This window comes from Microtus oregoni, unplaced genomic scaffold (assembly GCF_018167655.1).
Source record: "Microtus oregoni isolate MIOR12 unplaced genomic scaffold, Mior012 000028F_ref0000031, whole genome shotgun sequence".
Taxonomy (NCBI): Eukaryota; Metazoa; Chordata; class Mammalia; order Rodentia; family Cricetidae; genus Microtus; species Microtus oregoni.
Genome location: NW_024543087.1, coordinates 2,947,670 through 2,969,320, shown reverse-complemented (window position 1 = coordinate 2,969,320; position 21,651 = coordinate 2,947,670). Strand labels below are relative to the sequence as shown.

The following is a 21,651-nucleotide window of genomic DNA, read 5'->3' as shown; positions in this document are numbered from 1 at the left end:
GCGGCATCTCGTAGCAGCTTGCGCCTTCCTCAGAATGTACACTCGACACTCTTCCCACCATGACTTGGTACATACCGTAGCATCTCCCTTTCAGGATGGCCGCCGTCCTCCTGGCTGAGGTGGTTTTATTTCCTAGTACTGCCCAAGGCGGAGTTGTATGAAGTATACAAAGCCTGTGCTCTCTGTTGATCTGGACTGGGGCTTGGTTAGCTCGTGAGCCGTTTCTACAGTGCTTATCACATCTGCCTTGATTTTAAACATTTTGTCTGGATGCAGTCACAGACTTCACGTAACAGTGCCTTCTCTGGATTGCTCCGCAGATTCTCAGTGAGCAACCCCTACTGGTACACTGAAGCACCCGGGGGCCATCTGCCCGACTGCTCCCGACCACGGCAGCGGGGCCCTCGATGGCAGTGGGCACCTCCCCTTGAAACCTGCCAAGCTGGACTCCACAGACCTGCACGACGACACCTCGGCCAGCTCCGCGCCCACCTCTGAGGCTTGCAGCCATGCAGTCCTAGCCTGCAGCCCTGGCATCCCCGAAGAGTACTATGTGAGCGAGGCTGCGGAAGATGCTCCCAGCTACAGAGGGTACCGGGATGCCTGCACCATCACCGGTATGCTGGGGCGGGAGGAGGGGCTTCTGTCATCAAGCCTGGGAAAGGGATGCAGCTCCAGGAGCAGGTCTGGGAGTGTGTTAGTAACTTTTAGTAACTGTTCTGGTTGCTGTAACAAAGTAACTGAGGAAGGCCACTGGGGAGGGAAGGTTTGTTTTGGCTCACAGTTTTGAGGGTGCAGGCCAAAGCGGTTTGGAAAGCTTAGCTCAGAATTGTGAGGCCGTTTTGCATCCACAGTCAGTAAGGAGAGAAATGAATATCGGCATTCAGTTCATCACTTTTTCCTTTTTATTCGGACCAGGATCCCATTCCATAGGGTAGCACTGCCCACATTCAGGTTTGGTTTTCCCACCTGAGTTAACCCGGTTGAGAAACTCCTGGCAGACTAACCAGAAGGTTGTCTCCTTAGAGACTCTGGAGCCTGTCAGGGTGACAGTATGAACCAGCCATTGCAGGGAGGCTTGGGTCGCCTGTCACAGGATTGTCACCGAGGCTGAGGACAGCATCTTGGGTCCCAAGCCCCATGCACAGCCATCGTGGGTGCTCAGGGTACTTGGGTCCCGCACTCTTCTGTGTCGGACTCTGCTTCTCCAGACATGCGTGGGTGTCATGGAGGTGGCACACAGTGTCATTGCTGGGTACAGAAAGGGGTCCACACTGTGCGTGCCTTGGTGCGCGCTCACACCGTCAGCCGAGGCTCTCACTGTGGTGTTGTCCAGGGTTCCAGGAGCGGGAGCCCACTGAGGATGTCTGAGTGTGGGCACTTTGTACTCTATCTCTATGCCTGGGAAATTGTGAGCTAGGACTTGGGGCCAGCACCCCGACAAGGTCGAGAATGGACATGGTCCCGTGGTGCGCACACAGCAGCAAGTGACACTGCCTTGTGGGAAGTTTGCCCTGGCTTTCATTTTGTCTTGTCTTGCTTTTTGCCCCCCACCCCACTCCACTTGCAAATAATGTCCCAGAATATTCCACGTGTACACATTGGCTTCCGGTTGATTCCTTTGTCCTGGTTATAAGCTGAGTTACACACAGAACCTCCTGTGTGTTAGGAGTTGCCTGGCTCCTGAGGGGCACAGAGACCCCTGCGGCTTCTTGGTGCACGCGTGTGCTCCATCCGGGTCCTGGGCTTCTGCACTCCTCTCTGGCCCCTCTGGCGTGGCACTTATGCTGCCCCCCTGCCCCGTGCCCCCAATCCCCCTCTCACTGTCTGCTACCTGCAGGACACAGTGCCAGAAACACCCCATGTGATCCATCTTTCTCCTCAGTGCAGGAGCATGCTGGGAACTCCTTCTTGGGAGAATCCCAGTGAGACCTCCAGGCCCATCCTCTTGTCTCTACAGGGCAGCTCAGCTAGCTTACTCCGGTTCCTGTGAGAGATAACAATTGTTGGGTGGGGGAATGGAACAGGACGTTCACTCCATTAAGCATCTGGAGGTTCCTCACCTTGGCTCTAAAGGACTCAAATAGGATACCCCACTTGACCCCTTTGGTCCATCTGCTTCATGTGTTCCCCACTCTGGGACATGGGCCTCCTTGTGGGACCTCCTTTCAAGTCCTTGAGCATAGTGGAGTGTTGTCCAGCTCCGAGCCCCGAGTTGGAGATGGTTGTTTGGGTCTGAGTCCTGAGTGAGAGGGAATGGCGTCCAGCTCCGAGCCCTAATTGCATCCTGAGTGGGGAAGTGGCTTCTGGAGGGGTCCTGGGGTCCCTGCTCTTTAACACCCAGGAAGGGAAGCTGGCTGCGGAGACAGAGGGTTAGGGAGAAGTAGGTACAGGGCACATGGGAGGACGTCGAGGACCGTCCGCTCCATGCTTTGGAGGGAAGAAAGATGAGGGAGACGAGAACACTTCCAAATACCCGAGCTGACAGAATCCTGGGAACTTCAGCCTGCTCGACCAGTTTCATGTTCTTGAAGCGTGACGGCTGAGGGCAAAGAGATGACAGAGAGAGATTATGGAGCTTCCAGCCCCGTGGGATGTGGAAACCCGAGGGCCTTTGTTGGGATGCCTGTAGCAAGCCCCAGGGGACCACTGAGAGCCACAGTTCGTGCCCGTGATGCCCAGCAGTGGCCCCATACACAGCGTGCCAATTCAGGCACCACGGTGCATTTGAGGAGCGGGCACTCAGCCCCTGCCATCCTCCCTGCCAAATGAACGTCCTATCAAGCGGTCAGTGCAACAAAGACATAAAATGCAAACGCATTCCCCAGGGACCTTGAATATGCCTGAGTGCGCTTTGCAGATTCTGAGGGCTTTGCCAAGCACAGCCCTGGGACACTGCCTGGCATCGTGCCTCCACCCTCGCTTCCCAGGGAGTCCTGAGAAGAACAGTGGCTTTCTGTTCTCTACATTTTCGGCAAAACTAGCCGCCCGTCACCAAGCCTTCTCTCCCGGCTCCCCCAGTCACCCCACCCTGGAGGTGTCGCGTTGTGGGTGCGCCCTTTTCTGTTTGGGACAGTTTTTTATAAGGGGAGGTGATAGAGTGCCTGGGCTGCTGGAGTTACGTAACAACCACCGCGCGTTCTGGGCAGTGCAGGATCTCCTGCTCTGCCCCAACAAGCAAACTCAGAAAACTGCTGAGGAGGGCACTGAGCCGTGGCCGAGCTTGCATGGAGGACCGCTCTTTCTTTGAGTCCTCTTTGGAGTTTGCGTCTTCCCATGGCATTGGCCTTTCAGCTCAGGCAGCCCTCCAGGGCCGAGCCTCTGCCAGGACTCTGCCACAAACTGGCTGGGACAAACTCATGTGGTAAGTGTGCTTATGTGCACGTCCGCTATAAATGTGCTTTGTGGCATGGCCAGAAGAGAGGAAAGAGCAGGGGGACATGGCTTCACCCTTGCTCTGAGCTGTGGGTCAGGTGCTGTTGGCTTGAGGGATCACCAGGGTAAATGGTGGGCCAGTGGAGAGGAGGGGCACCAGAAGCTACCTGTCCCCTCACCCCCTTTACTGTGTTCAGGGGAGACTGACAATTCAAGCCAGGTGCAAGATACAGACCGGGTCTTTACTGGCCAGTAGGGTCTGTGGTATATCTGCCACCCTCTTCCTCCTTCTCTTCCTCCTTCTCTTCCTCTCCCTTCTCCTTCTCTTCCTCTTATTTTGTTTTTGTTTTGTTTTGTTTTGTTTTTTGAGACAGTTTCTCTGTGTAGTCCCAACTGTCCTGGAACTCACTCTGTAGACCAGGCTGGTCTCAAACTCGCAGAGATCCACCTGCCTCCCAGGTGCTGGGATTAAAGGCTGCGCCACCACTGCTGGCTTCTTCCTCTTCTTTGTTCACTACTCGGAATCACGTGTTCTAGACCGGTGCTCTGCCACGGAGTTCCAGAGTTCTGTCCCTACTTCACCCTCCCGTTTTTAAACTTTAATTTTCTGACAGAGTCTCATAATACTTTCAGGTTGACCTTGAACTTGTGGTAGCTCAAGCAGGTCCTGAATTTACATTACCCTGCCTCAGCCTCTCCATTTCAGCAGTTTCTTAGAGCCCAGGCTCGTGTCCTAGGTCAGCAAGGGATTTTTCAAATGTGAAGAACAGAGCCCCTCAGCATTCTTCCCTCCTTCCCCCACATTCTTGTGTCTTCTCTACCCAAAGCTTGGCCCTGTGATTGTGGTCCCCACACCCCTGACAGAGCTTTAGCTGGCCTGCTCTGGCTTGTTGCTTGCTGCGGCTTCTCACTTCCTGAATGGATCAGACTCAAGTCTGACAGCAGAATGACCCATCTTGCTTCCTACCCCCACTCCAAATCCTGCTGAGTTCTAGGAAGGTGTGACCTCTTCTTGTCCCTTACCAACAGTTCCAAGTTTGTATATCTTTAAATCATATTAACCCATTAAAGCCACACAGTCTTAACTGGTGCCAATACACGAACCCTCAGATGCCCAGGACCAGCTTCTTGCTGGGGTGTCTGTTAATTTCTGGGGTTTCTCAGTAAGAAATGGTCCTGCTCAAAGCCCAGAGGTGAGCATGGCTGTGTGTGTGAGTGGCTGTAAACCTCTGAATACTGGCAAGAACTTCTCGGGGATGGGAAGCTTCTGGCATCTGTCCTGCCTGAAGGAGAGCACGCTTGGTCTCGGAGGAGGATGGCTTAGTCAGGAAAGTGCTTGCCATGCAGGCACCAGGGCTTGAGTTCGTGCCCTAGAACCCACATATAAAAACCACATCTGATGGTGCATGCGTGTGTTCTCAGCACTGGGGAGGCAGACAGAGTATCCCTGGGGCTTGCTGGCCAGCTCATCTAAATGAATTGGTGAGCCTCAGGCCAATGAGAGGCCCTGTCTCAAAAGCCAGCGTGGGGAGCAAAAGACACAGTCTGACATCTGGCCACATGGGAACATGTACATACATGTATGTATACACATGAACACATTAAAACAAAACAAAGCGAAAGTCACAATCTGGCCCCCTACCCCGAAGCAGACACATAAGGAACTTGTCCCTTTAACACTAACCTAACTCACTGAAAGTGGCATCTAATCGCCCCCCCCTCCTCGCTCAAATCAAACATTGTGGCCTCCCTGCACAGTTTATTAATTGAGCTTAGGTGTTGTTTAGTAATTCCAGAAGTTTAATTTTAATGGTTCCCTTTGAAAAGTTATCATCTAAATGATACTTCCTTTGCCATGAATGAGAGGAAAGAATGGACAGTGGGATTATTGCTTGAGGATTCAACGAGAAGCCACAAGCTTTGGGGCGGGGTGGGGGATTTTCTAAAGCCGTAAATTAGGCCATTTCCCTCCGTGAGTCGCCCTGGCCTAGCAGCGGTCAGGTTCTGCAGACGAAACAGAGGACAGAAGTCTCTCTGTGAGTCTCGTGCTGATTTCTGGATCTTTGCAAAGACTGGATACTGATGTCCGGGGCCACTGCCTCCTGTTCTGGCCCTCGGGTGATGGACAAGGCGCTGGCCACACAGGGTTTTCAATATAAAGAAAAGTTTTTAAATTACATTTTTGTATTTCTGCATATACGTGTGTGTAAGCACGTGAGCACAGAGGCCAGCCTGCGGGAGTCAGTTCTCGTCAGCCCGTGTGGGTCCCGGGGATTGAACTCAGGGAGTCAGTTCTCGTCAGCCCGTGTGGGTCCCGGGGATTGAACGCAGGGAGTCAGTTCTCGTCAGCCTGTGTGGGTCCCGGGGATTGAACTCAGGGAGTCAGTTCTCGTCAGCCCGTGTGGGTCCCGGGGTTTGAACTCAGGCTGTCAGGTTTGCAGCAGACACTTTGGTGCTCTGAGCCCGCTCGGTGACCCCAGAAATCAGATCGTTGGCCTGTAACTAGGGTTGCAGCTTTCAGGTGCTCTTCACATTTGTATCCGCCTCCCAGCTGGTGTCAGTTCCTGGAGACAGGCTTCCTATAGTCAGTGACCTCATTAGCATGTCACCTATTACAGCCTTTCACCCACCAGCCATCTGGGGAGACAAACAAGCAAGAAGTTATAATGGAGGAGATTTGGGTGGGCCTGGACCTCAGCCCTGGCCCCTGGTTTTTCCTGCTCCGCACGGGTTTGCTGTTGGGGGCCTGTGCCTGGAATGGTGGGGTGGGGGACGGTGCACCACATCACAGAGCTAGAGCAGGGAGACTCTCCGTGTTTCTCTATTAGAGCCTCATAAGTCACTGGGTCACCTTCATATCCCAGTGACTCATGGGCCGGCCGTGGTGCCGTGAGGCTGGTGATGGGCATCACTCAGGCAGGCCAGGGTCACCAGGGCCTGCAGGCATCAGTCATACAGTGTGTCTCACATCCTCTCCGTACACAGATGAAGAGGCTGAGGTGCAGAGTGTGAGCAAAGACGCACAGATTCCCGGTGAAACCGGGCTTTAGTCTAGGCTGGCTGCCTCGGGCTCTGCTGTCTTCTCTACCCTGAGTGACCTGGGAAGAAGGTCGTGACATATAGTGACTCCCCCAGGGCACCACAGGACTCCCTTCCCCAGCCACTGGGAGTCCCTGGGTGTTTTCTGTCCTAGACAACAGGGAGACCCGCGATTCACCAAGCTGCTTTCCCACCTCTTGGTCGTTGGATACGTTTAGACCTGCTGCTTCCCCTTCCGCTATAGGCAGTCTATACGGAAACGGAGATCGGCTGCTTCCGCTGAAGCCTGTCCCACTTTCTGGAGCTCGCCCGCCCTGAGGTGCCTCACTTAGAAAAGTGTGGGAAAGCAGAAACAGATTACAACTTGGAGTGAGTTCCCACCACAGCAGATATGTGACCCTTGACCCTCGAGCCCAGCGGTTCTCAACCTCTGGGTCACAGCCCCTTTGGCAAACCTCTGTCTCCAAAACTATTTACATTATGATTCATTTATTATGCATACAGCACTCGGCCTGCATGTCCACCTGTGGGTCAGAAGAGGGCACCAGATCTCACCGTAGATGGTTGTGAGCCATCCTCTGGCTGGGGGGGAACTGAACTCAGGATCTCTGGAAGAGCAGCTAGTGCTCTTAGCCTCTGAGCCATCTCTCCAGCCCATTACATTATGATTCACAACGAAACAAAATTATGAAGTAGCAACAAAAATAATTTTATGATTGTGGTCCCCACAGCATGACGAACTGTGTTCAAGGGTTGCAGCATTCGGAAGGTTGAGAACGGCTGTTGTCATCCCTTTTCTCAGGACACCTTGCCACCTGCACCTTGTTGCTTTTCTGCTTGCAGTCATTATCCGTGTTGGAGACCTTTTCCCACAGCAAACTCACGGCACAGTCTTTGTCCGTACTGGTCCTTGCTGTCTCCAGAGCCACTACTCACATCACTAGTAGCCCTTCCATAGGCTACTTCCGGCTTCACACATCCGTTCCACAGGTCTGGGAGATCCCTGCTTCCACCCAGCAATGTCCCTGATGTCGAGCAGGATGGCTGGGAGTTGGACTTGAGTTTTGGTGGACTTCAGCAGGGTCTTTTCTGGATTGTGATCGGTTCTGCCTGTAGCTCGCGCAGTGGCTTCCTTCAGTTTTGTGACAGCACACCTTTACAACCTTCTCCTTCTTTACCATTGGCTTGTCTGCTGCTGAAGGCATTGAGTGAGCTCACACATACGGTACAGACTAGGAAGTGAGCTCACACAGACGGTACGGACTAGGAAGTGAGCTCACACATACGGACAGACTAGGAAGTGAGCTCACACATACGGTACGGACTAGGAAGTGAGCTCACACGTACATACGGTACGGACTAGGAAGTGAGCTCACACGTACATATGGTACGGACTAGGAAGTGAGCTCACACGTACATACGGTACGGACTAGGAAGTGAGCTCACACATACGGTACAGACTAGGAAGTGAGCTCACACATACGGTACAGACTAGGAAGTGAGTTCACACACACATACGGTACGGACTAGGAAGTGAGCTCACACACACATACGGTACGGACTAGGAAGTGAGCTCACACGTACAGACGGTACGGACTAGGAAGTGAGCTCACACATACGGTACGGACTAGGAAGTGAGCTCACACATACGGTACGGACTAGGAAGTGAGCTCACACACACATACGGTACGGACTAGGAAGTGAGCTCACACACACATACGGTACGGACTAGGAAGTGAGCTCACACATACATACGGTACGGACTAGGAAGTGAGCTCACACATACATACGGTACGGACTAGGAAGTGAGCTCACATACGGTACAGACTAGGAAGTGAGCTCACACAGACGGTACGGACTAGGAAGTGAGCTCACACAGACGGTACGGACTAGGAAGTGAGCTCACACGTACATACGGTACGGACTAGGAAGTGAGCTCACACGTACAGACGGTACGGACTAGTAAGTGAGCTCACACATACAGACGGTACGGACTAGGAAGTGAGCTCACACACACATACGGTACGGACTAGGAAGTGAGCTCACACATACATACGGTACGGACTAGGAAGTGAGCTCACATACGGTACAGACTAGGAAGTGAGCTCACACACACATACGGTACGGACTAGGAAGTGAGCTCACACACACATACGGTACGGACTAGGAAGTGAGCTCACACACACATACGGTACGGACTAGGAAGTGAGCTCACACATACATACGGTACAGACTAGGAAGTGAGCTCACACAGACGGTACGGACTAGGAAGTGAGCTCACACACACATACGGTACGGACTAGGAAGTGAGCTCACACACACATACGGTACGGACTAGGAAGTGAGCTCACACATACATACGGTACAGACTAGGAAGTGAGCTCACACACACATACGGTACGGACTAGGAAGTGAGCTCACACACACATACGGTACGGACTAGGAAGTGAGCTCACACATACATACGGTACGGACTAGGAAGTGAGCTCACACATACGGTACGGACTAGGAAGTGAGCTCACACATACGGTACAGACTAGGAAGTGAGCTCACACAGACGGTACGGACTAGGAAGTGAGCTCACACATACATACGGTACGGACTAGGAAGTGAGCTCACACATACATACGGTACGGACTAGGAAGTGAGCTCACACATACATACGGTACGGACTAGGAAGTGAGCTCACACATACGGTACGGACTAGGAAGTGAGCTCACACATACAGACGGTACGGACTAGGAAGTGAGCTCACACACACATACGGTACGGACTAGGAAGTGAGCTCACACATACATACGGTACGGACTAGGAAGTGAGCTCACACATACAGACGGTACGGACTAGGAAGTGAGCTCACACGTACAGACGGTACGGACTAGTAAGTGAGCTCACACATACAGACGGTACGGACTAGGAAGTGAGCTCACACACACATACGGTACGGACTAGGAAGTGAGCTCACACATACATACGGTACGGACTAGGAAGTGAGCTCACATACGGTACGGACTAGGAAGTGAGCTCACACACACATACGGTACGGACTAGGAAGTGAGCTCACACACACATACGGTACGGACTAGGAAGTGAGCTCACACACACATACGGTACGGACTAGGAAGTGAGCTCACACATACATACGGTACAGACTAGGAAGTGAGCTCACACAGACGGTACGGACTAGGAAGTGAGCTCACACACACATACGGTACGGACTAGGAAGTGAGCTCACACACACATACGGTACGGACTAGGAAGTGAGCTCACACATACATACGGTACAGACTAGGAAGTGAGCTCACACACACATACGGTACGGACTAGGAAGTGAGCTCACACACACATACGGTACGGACTAGGAAGTGAGCTCACACATACATACGGTACGGACTAGGAAGTGAGCTCACACATACGGTACGGACTAGGAAGTGAGCTCACACATACGGTACAGACTAGGAAGTGAGCTCACACAGACGGTACGGACTAGGAAGTGAGCTCACACATACATACGGTACGGACTAGGAAGTGAGCTCACACATACATACGGTACGGACTAGGAAGTGAGCTCACACATACATACGGTACGGACTAGGAAGTGAGCTCACACATACGGTACGGACTAGGAAGTGAGCTCACACATACAGACGGTACGGACTAGGAAGTGAGCTCACACACACATACGGTACGGACTAGGAAGTGAGCTCACACATACATACGGTACGGACTAGGAAGTGAGCTCACACATACGGTACAGACTAGGAAGTGAGCTCACACAGACGGTAAGGACTAGGAAGTGAGCTCACACATACATACGGTACGGACTAGGAAGTGAGCTCACACATACATACGGTACGGACTAGGAAGTGAGCTCACACATACATACGGTACGGACTAGGAAGTGAGCTCACACACACATACGGTACGGACTAGGAAGTGAGCTCACACGTACAGACGGTACGGACTAGGAAGTGAGCTCACACATACAGATGGTACGGACTAGGAAGTGAGCTCACACACACATACGGTACGGACTAGGAAGTGAGCTCACACATACATATGGTACGGACTAGGAAGTGAGCTCACACACACATACGGTACGGACTAGGAAGTGAGCTCACACACACATACGGTACGGACTAGGAAGTGAGCTCACACACACATACGGTACAGACTAGGAAGTGAGCTCACACATACATACGGTATGGACTAGGAAGTGAGCTCACACATACGGTACGGACTAGGAAGTGAGCTCACACATACGGTACAGACTAGGATGTGAGCTCACACAGACGGTAAGGACTAGGAAGTGAGCTCACACATACATACGGTACGGACTAGGAAGTGAGCTCACACATAGATAAGGTACGGACTAGGAAGTGAGCTCACACATACATACGGTACGGACTAGGAAGTGAGCTCACACAGACGGTACGGACTAGGAAGTGAGCTCACACACACATACGGTACGGACTAGGAAGTGAGCTCACACGTACAGACGGTACGGACTAGGAAGTGAGCTCACACATACAGATGGTACGGACTAGGAAGTGAGCTCACACACACATACGGTACGGACTAGGAAGTGAGCTCACACATACATACGGTACGGACTAGGAAGTGAGCTCACACATACATACGGTACGGACTAGGAAGTGAGCTCACATACGGTACGGACTAGGAAGTGAGCTCACACACACATACGGTACGGACTAGGAAGTGAGCTCACACACACATACGGTACGGACTAGGAAGTGAGCTCACACACACATACGGTACGGACTAGGAAGTGAGCTCACACACACATACGGTACAGACTAGGAAGTGAGCTCACACATACATACGGTACGGACTAGGAAGTGAGCTCACACATACGGTACAGACTAGGAAGTGAGCTCACACATACATACGGTACGGACTAGGAAGTGAGCTCACACATACATATGGTACGGACTAGGAAGTGAGCTCACATACGGTACGGACTAGGAAGTGAGCTCACACAGACGGTACAGACTAGGAAGTGAGCTCACACACACATACGGTACGGACTAGGAAGTGAGCTCACACGTACAGACGGTACGGACTAGGAAGTGAGCTCACACATACATACGGTACGGACTAGGAAGTGAGCTCACACAGACGGTACGGACTAGGAAGTGAGCTCACACATACATACGGTACGGACTAGGAAGTGAGCTCACACACACATACGGTACGGACTAGGAAGTGAGCTCACACATACATACGGTACGGACTAGGAAGTGAGCTCACACAGACATACGGTACGGACTAGGAAGTGAGCTCACACATACGGTATGGACTAGGAAGTGAGCTCACACATACATACGGTACAGACTAGGAAGTGAGCTCACACACACATACGGTACGGACTAGGAAGTGAGCTCACACACACATACGGTACGGACTAGGAAGTGAGCTCACACATACATACGGTACGGACTAGGAAGTGAGCTCACACATACGGTACAGACTAGGAAGTGAGCTCACACATACGGTACGGACTAGGAAGTGAGCTCACACAGACATACGGTACGGACTAGGAAGTGAGCTCACACATACGGTACAGACTAGGAAGTGAGCTCTTACATACGGTACGGACTAGGAAGTGAGCTCACACATACGGTACGGACTAGGAAGTGAGCTCACACACACATACGGTACGGACTAGGAAGTGAGCTCACACACACATATGGTACGGACTAGGAAGTGAGCTCACACAGACGGTACGGACTAGGAAGGCTTAGTGTGCAGTCAGCGCTCACGCAGTGTGCTTCTTCAGTGTTACAGCCACATTTAACCTGTTCACCCTCTCACTTCCTGTCTACTCACGTGTCTGCCTGCCCCTTCATTGTCTGTCTATCTGCTTGCCCCTTTGTGTTTATCCGTGGGTCTGCTTGGCATAGAGGAAACCCTGGTGGCTGCTGCTGGCTGTGGGGAAGCTGAGGGTAGGCAAGGGACGCGCAGGGGAGGGAGGGCAGGCAAAGCTGTTCAGACAGGACCCCGCCGCTAGACCCCTTTGCAGGCCTCTTCCCAGCTCCTGCCCCCATGGGGACCGTAACCTGGATCCCAAGACCAGCTGCTTTGAGTTCTGAGTCGCATAGGTGGCTTTGTCCTTCATCAGCACACCTGTCTGTGACGCTGAGAACTGTGCATAACTCCCAGTAACAACCGTCCTCTGCCCTCGGTTCCTCTCGCCTGCTGTGAGAAGTTGTTCTTCTGTGGGGGATAGCTCCTCTTCCCAAGGGTCCTGCTGAGAGCAGGCAACTCGGGCTGTAGTTCACTGAGAGGACTGGGCGGGGCCGAGAAGAACCTGGGCGGGGCTGAAAAGGGGCTGGGCGGGGCTGAGGCGAGGCCGGACAGAAGCTTCTCCATAAGAGAATGATTTCCGTTCTGGTGACCCCTCCCCTCCCCCTCCCTTCAGTTCTTCAGTATTTGTTCGGCAATTACTCTGGTAAACTCATCTGTGCAGCCCTGCCTTTTTAATGAGTGCACAGACTGATCCTGTTTCATATTGATTTTAAGGGTTCTGTGAGATCTTCGTCCGATGTATGTGGGAACATTGTCTGTCCTTCAGGGCACTGTCATACATCTTCCCTAAGAAGCTGCCTCACCTCCTGTGGGAACAGCCTGTCAGCGTTCCCACGGGAGGGGCTTTGCAGCCTTAGGAGCTTGGACGGTTTAAAGTGGTGGCTGAGGCCCTTACTGTCCACCCCAGGTGGTTCCCTTTCTCTAGAGCAGTTATGGTGGTGGCATCCTTGGGGTTCCCATGGCGCCTGTTCAGTGCCTGGCCCTTTGCTGATGTATAGAGACAGCAGCCAACACTAGTGAAGGTTTTATATTGGCCACTGCAGCAACAGCCAGGGCACTGTTTACAGAGGGTCCCTGGCAGCCCTTGTATCCAGCTCTTCCCTCCTCTCCCTCTCCCCTGCCTTTTCCTTCCCACCCTTCCCGCCCCTCCTTCCTGTTTTCCTTCATCTTCCTCCTACTCCCCACCCCATCCATCTTTCCCACCTCCCTGGCTCTCTGAGAAAATGCGGTCAGGCACAGCATCCCAGGGCTCTGATCCCCACTTTTCAAGGAGGGTTTGGGGACAGGAGTTCATTGTTCTGTTTGTTGTTGCTGCTCTTATTGTTATTGTCAGTTTGACACAAACTAGAGTCATTTGGGAAGAACCAGCCTTTGTTGAGCAATGCCTGCCTCAGATTGGCCTGTGGACAAGTCTGTGGGGGCATTTTCATGATTAATGACTGGCGAGGGAGGGTGCAGCTCGCTTCAGACAGAGTCACCCTGGGCCTATGATTCTGGATTGTTTATAAAGCAAACTGGACAAAACTCAGCCAGCAACCAGGAGGCAGTGCTCCTCCGTGGTCTCTGTTTCAGCCTCTGCCTCCAGGTTCCTGCCCTCTCTCCCCTGATGGACTGCAGTGTGGAAGTGTGAGCCACTAAGTCCTGTCCTCCTGCACATCGCTTTTAAGTAGAGTTTTCTCACAGCAGTAGGGAAGCAAATTCAAACAGGTTTCTCCAGACTTTTGGTTTTCGCCCCCTGGGAGCTTGGCAAATACCCTGGTGTGAGGTCATCATCAGGCTTGGATCCCTTGTAAACCAAGGCTGAGCAGATTGTCCCACACTTGGGCTGGATGTGGAATCCTGGGAAAAAGAGAGATACAGTCTTATCGTAAGGAGGTTCAGATTTCAGAGCTGGTCAGTGTGTGGCTGGCAGAGGCCAGATGTGATCCTGTTGCTGCCAGGAGGGCCAGGAACTGAGGCGGGGATTATTTGGTGGCAGGTGTGCAGGTGGCCGCAGCCTGGCTGACTGACTGGACTTGGTGGAGAACCACCACTGAAAAGGATGAGTAGATGCCAGGGAGCCCAGGATCTGGGTCCGCAACACGATGAGAGCCTCTAGCGCATAAGATGTTCTGTGGACCAATGAGATGAGACAGAGAGCAAGGGAGCAGCCACTCAGGGCCACACCCTGACTCTCGGGCTCAGTCCCAGCTTGACTGACCCAGGAGCCTCCATAGGAACCTGGGCAGACTAAGCTCCCAGGAGGGAGGGCAGGCAGACAGGCTTATTTCTCATGCTTTCTGAAGCACTGGTGTGTGCTCTGTGAGTGAGCCACACCCCCCAGCCCAGGGTCCACGAGGACAGGTCCTTCCTACATCCCCTCCTACAAGCCTGAGCCTATGAAAAGGCAGCTTTGCCAAGGCTGCCCACCTTGCAGACATCGCTTCTGGTTTGTATTCCTTGGCTCCGTGTTAACAGGTCTTAGTGTGTAAAGCGAGGACAGGACCCCTCCAAGGTGGTGGAAGGGAGGGTTTTTTTTTTTTTTTTTTATCATAGATAGGAGGAGAATACAGCCGGAGGCATCTGGGGGAAGAGTCCAGAGCAGGGAGAGAAAGTAGTGGACTGAGCGTGGCCAGCGGACTGGACGTGGCTGGGGGTGGAAGAGGAGGAGAGGACATGAGAGGGGCAAGGCAGAGGAAGACACAGCAGAACCAGGAGCCCGCGTGGCCTAGATGGCAGGGTCCTGTAGGGCTGAGAAGCTGCAGGAGGGGAAGGCTGTGCGCTGGAGAAGTTTAGTGCAGGGGTCCAGGAGAGAAGAGCTGAGAGGAGCCAGGATGCCAGCATGAACTCTGACAGGTGTTTGCAATGGAGGCCACTGTGTGCTGATAGGCTCCACAAACAGACATTTGCCCCAAGTGTCTTTTGAACCTGACAGTTTTTAGGCTGGTTTTCTTTCCTTTTGGGGTTTGTGCATAGAGGAGACATGAACAGAGCCAAGCATGCCTGGTAGCCAGGCTGGAAGTTTTCTGTTCTCACTTCCTTCCCAGGCCCGTGATTGGCGGTCAGGCTGCAGGATGGGATGGCCCCGTGGGGCTGGAAGGGTGATGCTGCAACACCACCTAGTGGATCTGTGAAGCACTACAGCAGCAGCCTGATCTCCCACACTCTGCATCTCCAAGAATGGGTCTGTTGTGAGGCAGTGACCGTAGGTGTGCGGAATGCAGGGAACCTTCCTTACACCCCTTCTCGGACTGGCCTCCTGGACATTCCGGGTGCTGGAGCCCATTCTGGAAGTCGGTTCTGGAAAGGAGGATGACAAAGTCAAATGACCTCGTGTTTCTTGCTTACGTTCCCTGGGAAGGATGGTGGCGACCCTGGTTCTATCATGGCCCAGACTTTCCCTTGTCTATTGGTGGTGTGCTCTGCGTGTCTCTGAATTTCTGGGTGTCACTGTAGAAGTGCTGACTGACGCCTCCCCAGTCCCAGAGGCTCTGACATTTCTTCCGTGCTCGTGGTGGTGATCAGTTTAGGATCTGTTCACTCAGGACACCCCGGGTCACAGAAGCATGCTTACAAGGGCCATGCACGGATGTACACGGGCCATTGCACGGATGCACACGGGCCATGCATGGATGTACACGGGCCATGCACGAATGTACATGGGCCATGCATGATGTGTCATGTGTGGTATGGTGCTTCCCTGCAGTGAATGAGAATAGCCCAGCGGGATAGGGGGCGGAGGGAGGCTGTGAACAACACGCAGCCTGGTTTCCTTTCCCAGGGACAGACACCTTCAAGCCCTTTCCTCTCTCAGCTCTGCTGGGCCGGAGAAGCTGGGAAAAATGAAGAGGGCACAGCTTTGACGGCCTCGAGCCGGGGTTAGCAGAGGACAAACATTCGAGGTGCGTCTGCCGCTGGATGTCAGAGCAGGCTGGATTCCCGGGGGGGGCAGTGGCTTGCAGACCCCAGCTTGGCCTGTGAACAGAACACCTGCCCCTGGCACCCACTCCTTTTCTGTGTCCAAATGCCAGACAACAGTAGTCTGACGGAGAGGAAGAGTCTGTTCTGGCTCACGGTTCGTGAGGTGTAGTCTGTTGCGGTCAGGAGGGCATGGTGGTGGCGGTGGAGGCGCATGGCTGGTTGTTCACCTTCGCTGGCTCAGGCGCCCAGCTGGCTTTCTCCTGTTCCTGTTTACTGAGCCCAGGACCCTTCCTGGTGGGATAGTGCTGCCTGCATTCAGGGTGGATCATCCCCCCTGAGTTCATCCTTTCTGGAAACATCCTTACTGAGGTACTGTAGGAAGGCAACACTGATGCTCCAGGCTCTGCTAACCCAGTCAGCCTGGCCAAATGAACCATCCCAGACCCCACACTTAACAAGAGGGAAATCTGTGTTGGAGCCAGATGAGGGTCTAGCCCCACCCATTCAACGCTGAAGCCATAGCCACGTGCCTGATGACAAGATGACCGAGCAGTTCGTCCTCAGGTGTGTCTCACCTGGCTCCCCGCACCCTCTGCAGAACCGTGACACAGGCATTTGGGAAGCTGCCTGGCATGGCTTGCGGCTGGCCTGGGTGGCAGCTTGGCCTTCAGGGCGAGCCACCCTTATTTCCGTGGCCAGCACAGCTCTGTCCCAGGAATCTTGCTGCAGAGCTGGAATTGCACCAAGTAGCCCTTGCAAGCTCCACCCCCTTTGTCTGTGTTGGAATTCTCACACAGGTACAGTTTATATCCAGACACTCCATCCATGGGATGTATAATATTGAGTAGCTTTTAGTATGTTTTGGGATTGGGCCATTACTTTCACAGTGTTAGGGTATTTTTAGCATCCCCACAGAGAAACTACATAGCCTTTAGCCATCCCCAGATCTGCCCTGCAGGATAACTGCATACTGCCTGTGTTCTCAGGGCCTCTGAGTTCCTCTGCATCGTTCTGTTTGTTTGGTTTTGGAGACAGGGTTTCTCTGTGTAGCCCTGGCTGTCCTGGAACTCACTCTGTAGACCAGGCTGGCCTAGAACTCACTCTGTAGACCAGGCTGGCCTAGAACTCACTCTGTAGACCAGGCTGGCCTGGAACTCACTCTGTAGACCAGGCTGGCCTCAAACTCACAGAGAGTCGTCTGCCTCTGCCTCCCAAGTGCTGGGATTAAAGGCATGCGCCACCACTGCCCGCTGTCTGTATTGTTTTGAAGGCTGATGGGCTGACTGTCTGCCTGGGCTGGCAGAGCTGAGTGGGGCTGTTTGGGTGTATGCATCATGGCTTTCTTGTCCCACACAGTGACTGTGGCGCTGAGCAGGGACTTCAAGATTTGCCCCAGGGCTGGGAACGTGGGCTTCGTCACTGGCAGAGTGTTGCAGTGAGGACAAGGACCTAAGTGTGGTCTCCAGACCCAAAGGCTGGGCATGTGGCGCACACTTGCTGTCTTGGTGCAGGGAAAGCAGAGACGGCAGTTTCCTGGTGTTCCCTGGCTCTCCAGCCTAGCCTGCTCGGGAGAGTTCCAGGTCAGCGAGAGACCCTGTCTCACAAAAGACAGACGGCTCCTGCGGGATGACAGCTGAGGAGTCCTCTATCCTCCACACGCATGCGCACGCAGGAATGACAGCTGAGGTGGCCTCTGGCCTCCACACGCATGCGCGCGCAGGAATGCTAGCTGAGGAGTCCTCTGGCCTCCACACGCCTGCGCACGCAGGAATGACAGCTGAAGAGTCCTCTGGCCTCCACACGCATGCGCACGCAGGAATGATAACTGAGGTGGCCTCTGTCCTCCATACGCATGCACATGTGCAAGCAGGAAACAAAAATCTCTCCCTTCCTAACCTCCTGTTCTGCTGGTAACACACCTTCCTCTGCCATGTTCTATGTTCTGAGGTTGCTTTGAAGCCGGTTTAAGTAACGTGGACTCAGGTCACGGAGATTCAGCTCACTCTGTGCGTCTCTGTGTTTACAGCTACAAGATGTCGGGTGTGGGAGTGTCCTGCTGTGCAGGTGACCTCACCTTGCTGTTTTGAGAATACCGCTGTGGTTCGTTCAGCAGAGTGTAGTAAAATGTAGGTAAACAGTGTAGCAGATGAGGACACTGTGCTGCGGCCTCTCAGGGTTTTGTTCCATTAATAAGATAAACGTCTCCAAATTTGGAATTCAGCTCTTTACCCCTTGATGGTAGCTGACTTCCATTGTCCCCCCAGTCCAGCTCACACTGGAGGAGAGGCCGGGAAAGGGTGTGGGTGGGCCTGAACTCTGCCAGATGCCAGGAAGTTGTTTTGCTTTGTGGCAGGGTCTTCTGTAGCCTAGGCTGGCCTCCAGTTCCCCATGCAGTGCAGAATGAGCTAGGCCTCCTGAGCGCCCTTCCTCCACCTCCCAGGTGCTGGGATTGCAGGGACTTGGCAACACGGCCACCACATCCATTGCATGGGTACTGGGCCCACTGCAGGTCTTCACGTATGTCGGGCAGCTGTACCCACTGAGCTGTCTCAGCCTGCTCATACGAGCTGTGTTCATGCCACAGATGCCAGGTCGAGGATTCTGTACAGAGCCTCAGTGATTTGGGGACGGGAAACTCGGCCTAAAACCCCACATTATCATATTACCGCTGTAAAGAGGGCTGGGATGGTTAAGTGCCTCGCAGATTCTTGTCCTGTTTTGTTCTGGCTTGCTAGGGAAACACAGTTCACATCTAGTTATTTAATGGCTGTTAGCAAAAGTGAAGTTAGATGGTTTTGAACTGCAGCTTCACCTAGTACCCCTTATTTTTCTCTGAAGTAAAAGAACCTGAAGGCTGGGAGATGGGCTGCCTAAGCAAGCAGACTTGGGTTCGAACCCAAGAACCCACATAAAAATTCCAGGGGTGCTAGTCTCTGCCTGTAATCCTGGCTCGGAAGGCAGAGGCAAGTAGACCCTTGGAGAGTGCTGACCAGCGGGCTAGCTTAGCCTGCGGGAAGCCAGGGAAGAGGGAGAGGGTCTGTCCTAAAAAAATAAGAAGAATGAATGAAGAAGACACCTAAGGTTGACCTCTGGCCTCCATAAGCTTGTGCCCACATATGCATACACACACACACACACACACGCACGCACGCACGGTTCAGAAAGAAGCTGGCAGAGCCAGTGTGACCCTGCCATCCTCCGGGCCCCAGGCTCCTTTTCGCCATTGGTTTTATTATTTTAACCATGGCTCCATTTTTAAGGCTACCCGTATGTAATGAAGCTTCAAAAGCTCCCACCAATCCCAGCAAATCACAATCTGTAGCCGTAGGCCATCTCTCCTGCCATATTGGCTGAACACAAGCCTCGTGATCATGGTTTGCTCTGGAGGTGGAAGTGGGTGGCTAAGAAGCCCTTCTATGAGGTTCCGGGACTTGATGGCAGAGGGCAGATCGCGCTGTCTGCTGGGCCACCGCAACCAGGGTTCAAAGCATGACATAAGCCTTCTGCATCAGTGTCTCTTCATCTTTCAAGTCATGACCTGTTCACGAAAATAATAATGGTGCTTGCAAAGCATGATGGGTAAGTGGTGGAAGCCATTCATAGCTGGAGGCTGCTTTGGACCCTGGCTGGCACCTTGTATTTTGGCCATAGTGTGGGAGAGTTCTGGAATCTGGAAGCCATATTTTATGAGGCAAAGGACAGCCAAGGTATTCAGCCTCTACAGGCTGAGGTGCCAGAAGGGACATGCCTTCACAAACTTAGGGTCCCAGCCACCATAACCTGGGGCACCAGGAAACATCACAAGAACCACCATGTCAGAGGTGACTATGGGGCTCCTGGGTGGAGACAGTCTCACAATGGCACCGGAGGGACTTTAACTGTGTGTATTGTGTAAGGGACTCTCAAAGACCGAGAGACCCTGGACATTTGGAAAAAGTTAAAGCCTTGATGGCCTCAAGGCTTCAGTGAGACAGACAGCAGGGTGATGGTAGGGAGGAGACAGGGGCTGTGGGACTCCAGGAAGCAGGCTTGCTCTTGGGAATCATGAAAGCTCCCTCCACTTCCGAGCCCCACTTCCAACAGTAAACAATCATTTAGGGAATTTGGGTGTCGGTCTCTCTGTAAACTCCTTGCTGACAGTTTGGTGAAGTTTCTTTGGGGGTTTTCACTGTGACATTTCAGGGGGTCTTGGTAAATTAAACCACTTTAGCTTGAATGATTCCACAGGCTCTCATCTCCCATGGAAACAAAAGCAGAACCTCTTTTCCAAAGCAGCATATCCTTATACCCATATTTTAAAGTCAAGATACCTTTTTTATCTGTTCCCAGAATCAAATGTCTTTCTCCAAAAAATTAAAAGAAAACACAATATACATAATCCAAATTCTCTGTGCACATTCCATCCTTTTGTGGCTTATAATCTGACTGTCTACCCTCTGTCTCTTTAAAGACTTACTCAGACACACATAACTCATATACCTATCTTTAATCCACCCTCACCATTCCAGAGGGCGTTCTCGCTGAGGGCCTCCACTTGTAAAACTACACCAGTTCCATTCCGCGCTCTACTCGCTTCGGGAACTAGGCTGAAAATTTAACACACACACACACACAGAGAGAGAGAGAGAGAGAGAGAGAGAGAGAGAGAGAGAGAGACAGAAAGACAGACAGGGCCTCACGGACATCCTTGAGACAAGAATGCCAAGAATGTCCACTTTATTGTGCTCAGGGGCAGCTTATGTTAGGGCTCTAGCCACGCCCCAGCTCTCAGGATCTTTCAGCTGCAGACTCATCAGAACCCACTCCCCTGCCATCAGGGTCTCCTGTTCCGAGCAGCTGCAGTCCCCAACAGCGGGGTGATGGATGGTAGGGAGGAGAAAGGCGCTCTCTGGGACCAGCCTCTGTTGGGAAGCTTGGGTCAGCTGCCTCCTGGTTGTGTGACCTGTGCTAGTGTATTCTGCTGTGTTACAGGGGACAGCAAGAATCTTTACTCTTAGGGTTGGAGACATGGCTCTTCCAGAGGACCTGGGTTCAGTTTCCAGCACCTACATGGCAGCTCACCGCCAGCTGTTCCAGGGAATCTGACTCCCTTTTCTGCCTCCGTGGCACCAGGGATCCATGTGACACACTGAAGCATGATTAATAAAAACTCAGAGAGAAATTGGGGTTCAACTGAAGATCCGAAAAGCAAAGCAGCCAGCCAGTGACTCTTACCTCGAGCTCAGTCTGAAATGGCGAGCCTGCCTCCAGGAATCTCAGAACGAGACTGTGTTTGAGAGCTGTCTCTTCCGTTTTTATAATCCTCTCTGGGGCTGAGATTAAAGGTGTGTACCACCCCGTTTCTATGGCAACTAGTATGGCTACTGTGATTAAAGGTGTGTGTCACCACTACCTGGTCTCTAAGGCTGACCAGTGGCTGTCTTACTCTCTGGTCTTCAGGCAAATTTTATTTATTAAAATACAGTTGAAATGCCTCTACAATACACACACAGTCAAAACACCCATACA

General features: G+C 52.7%; 1 protein-coding gene across 2 annotated transcripts in view; it reads left to right on the top strand.

The window, feature by feature from the left end:
• The first annotated feature begins 341 nt into the window (after window positions 1–341).
• Trak1 (trafficking kinesin protein 1) overlaps window positions 342–21,651 on the top strand; it is a 114,474-nt gene continuing 93,164 nt past the window's right edge. For both annotated transcript variants that reach the window (XM_041677381.1, XM_041677383.1), the window contains exon 1: window positions 342–617. The gene's annotated coding sequence lies outside the window, so the exon portion shown is untranslated. The remainder of the gene's footprint in view (window positions 618–21,651) is intronic.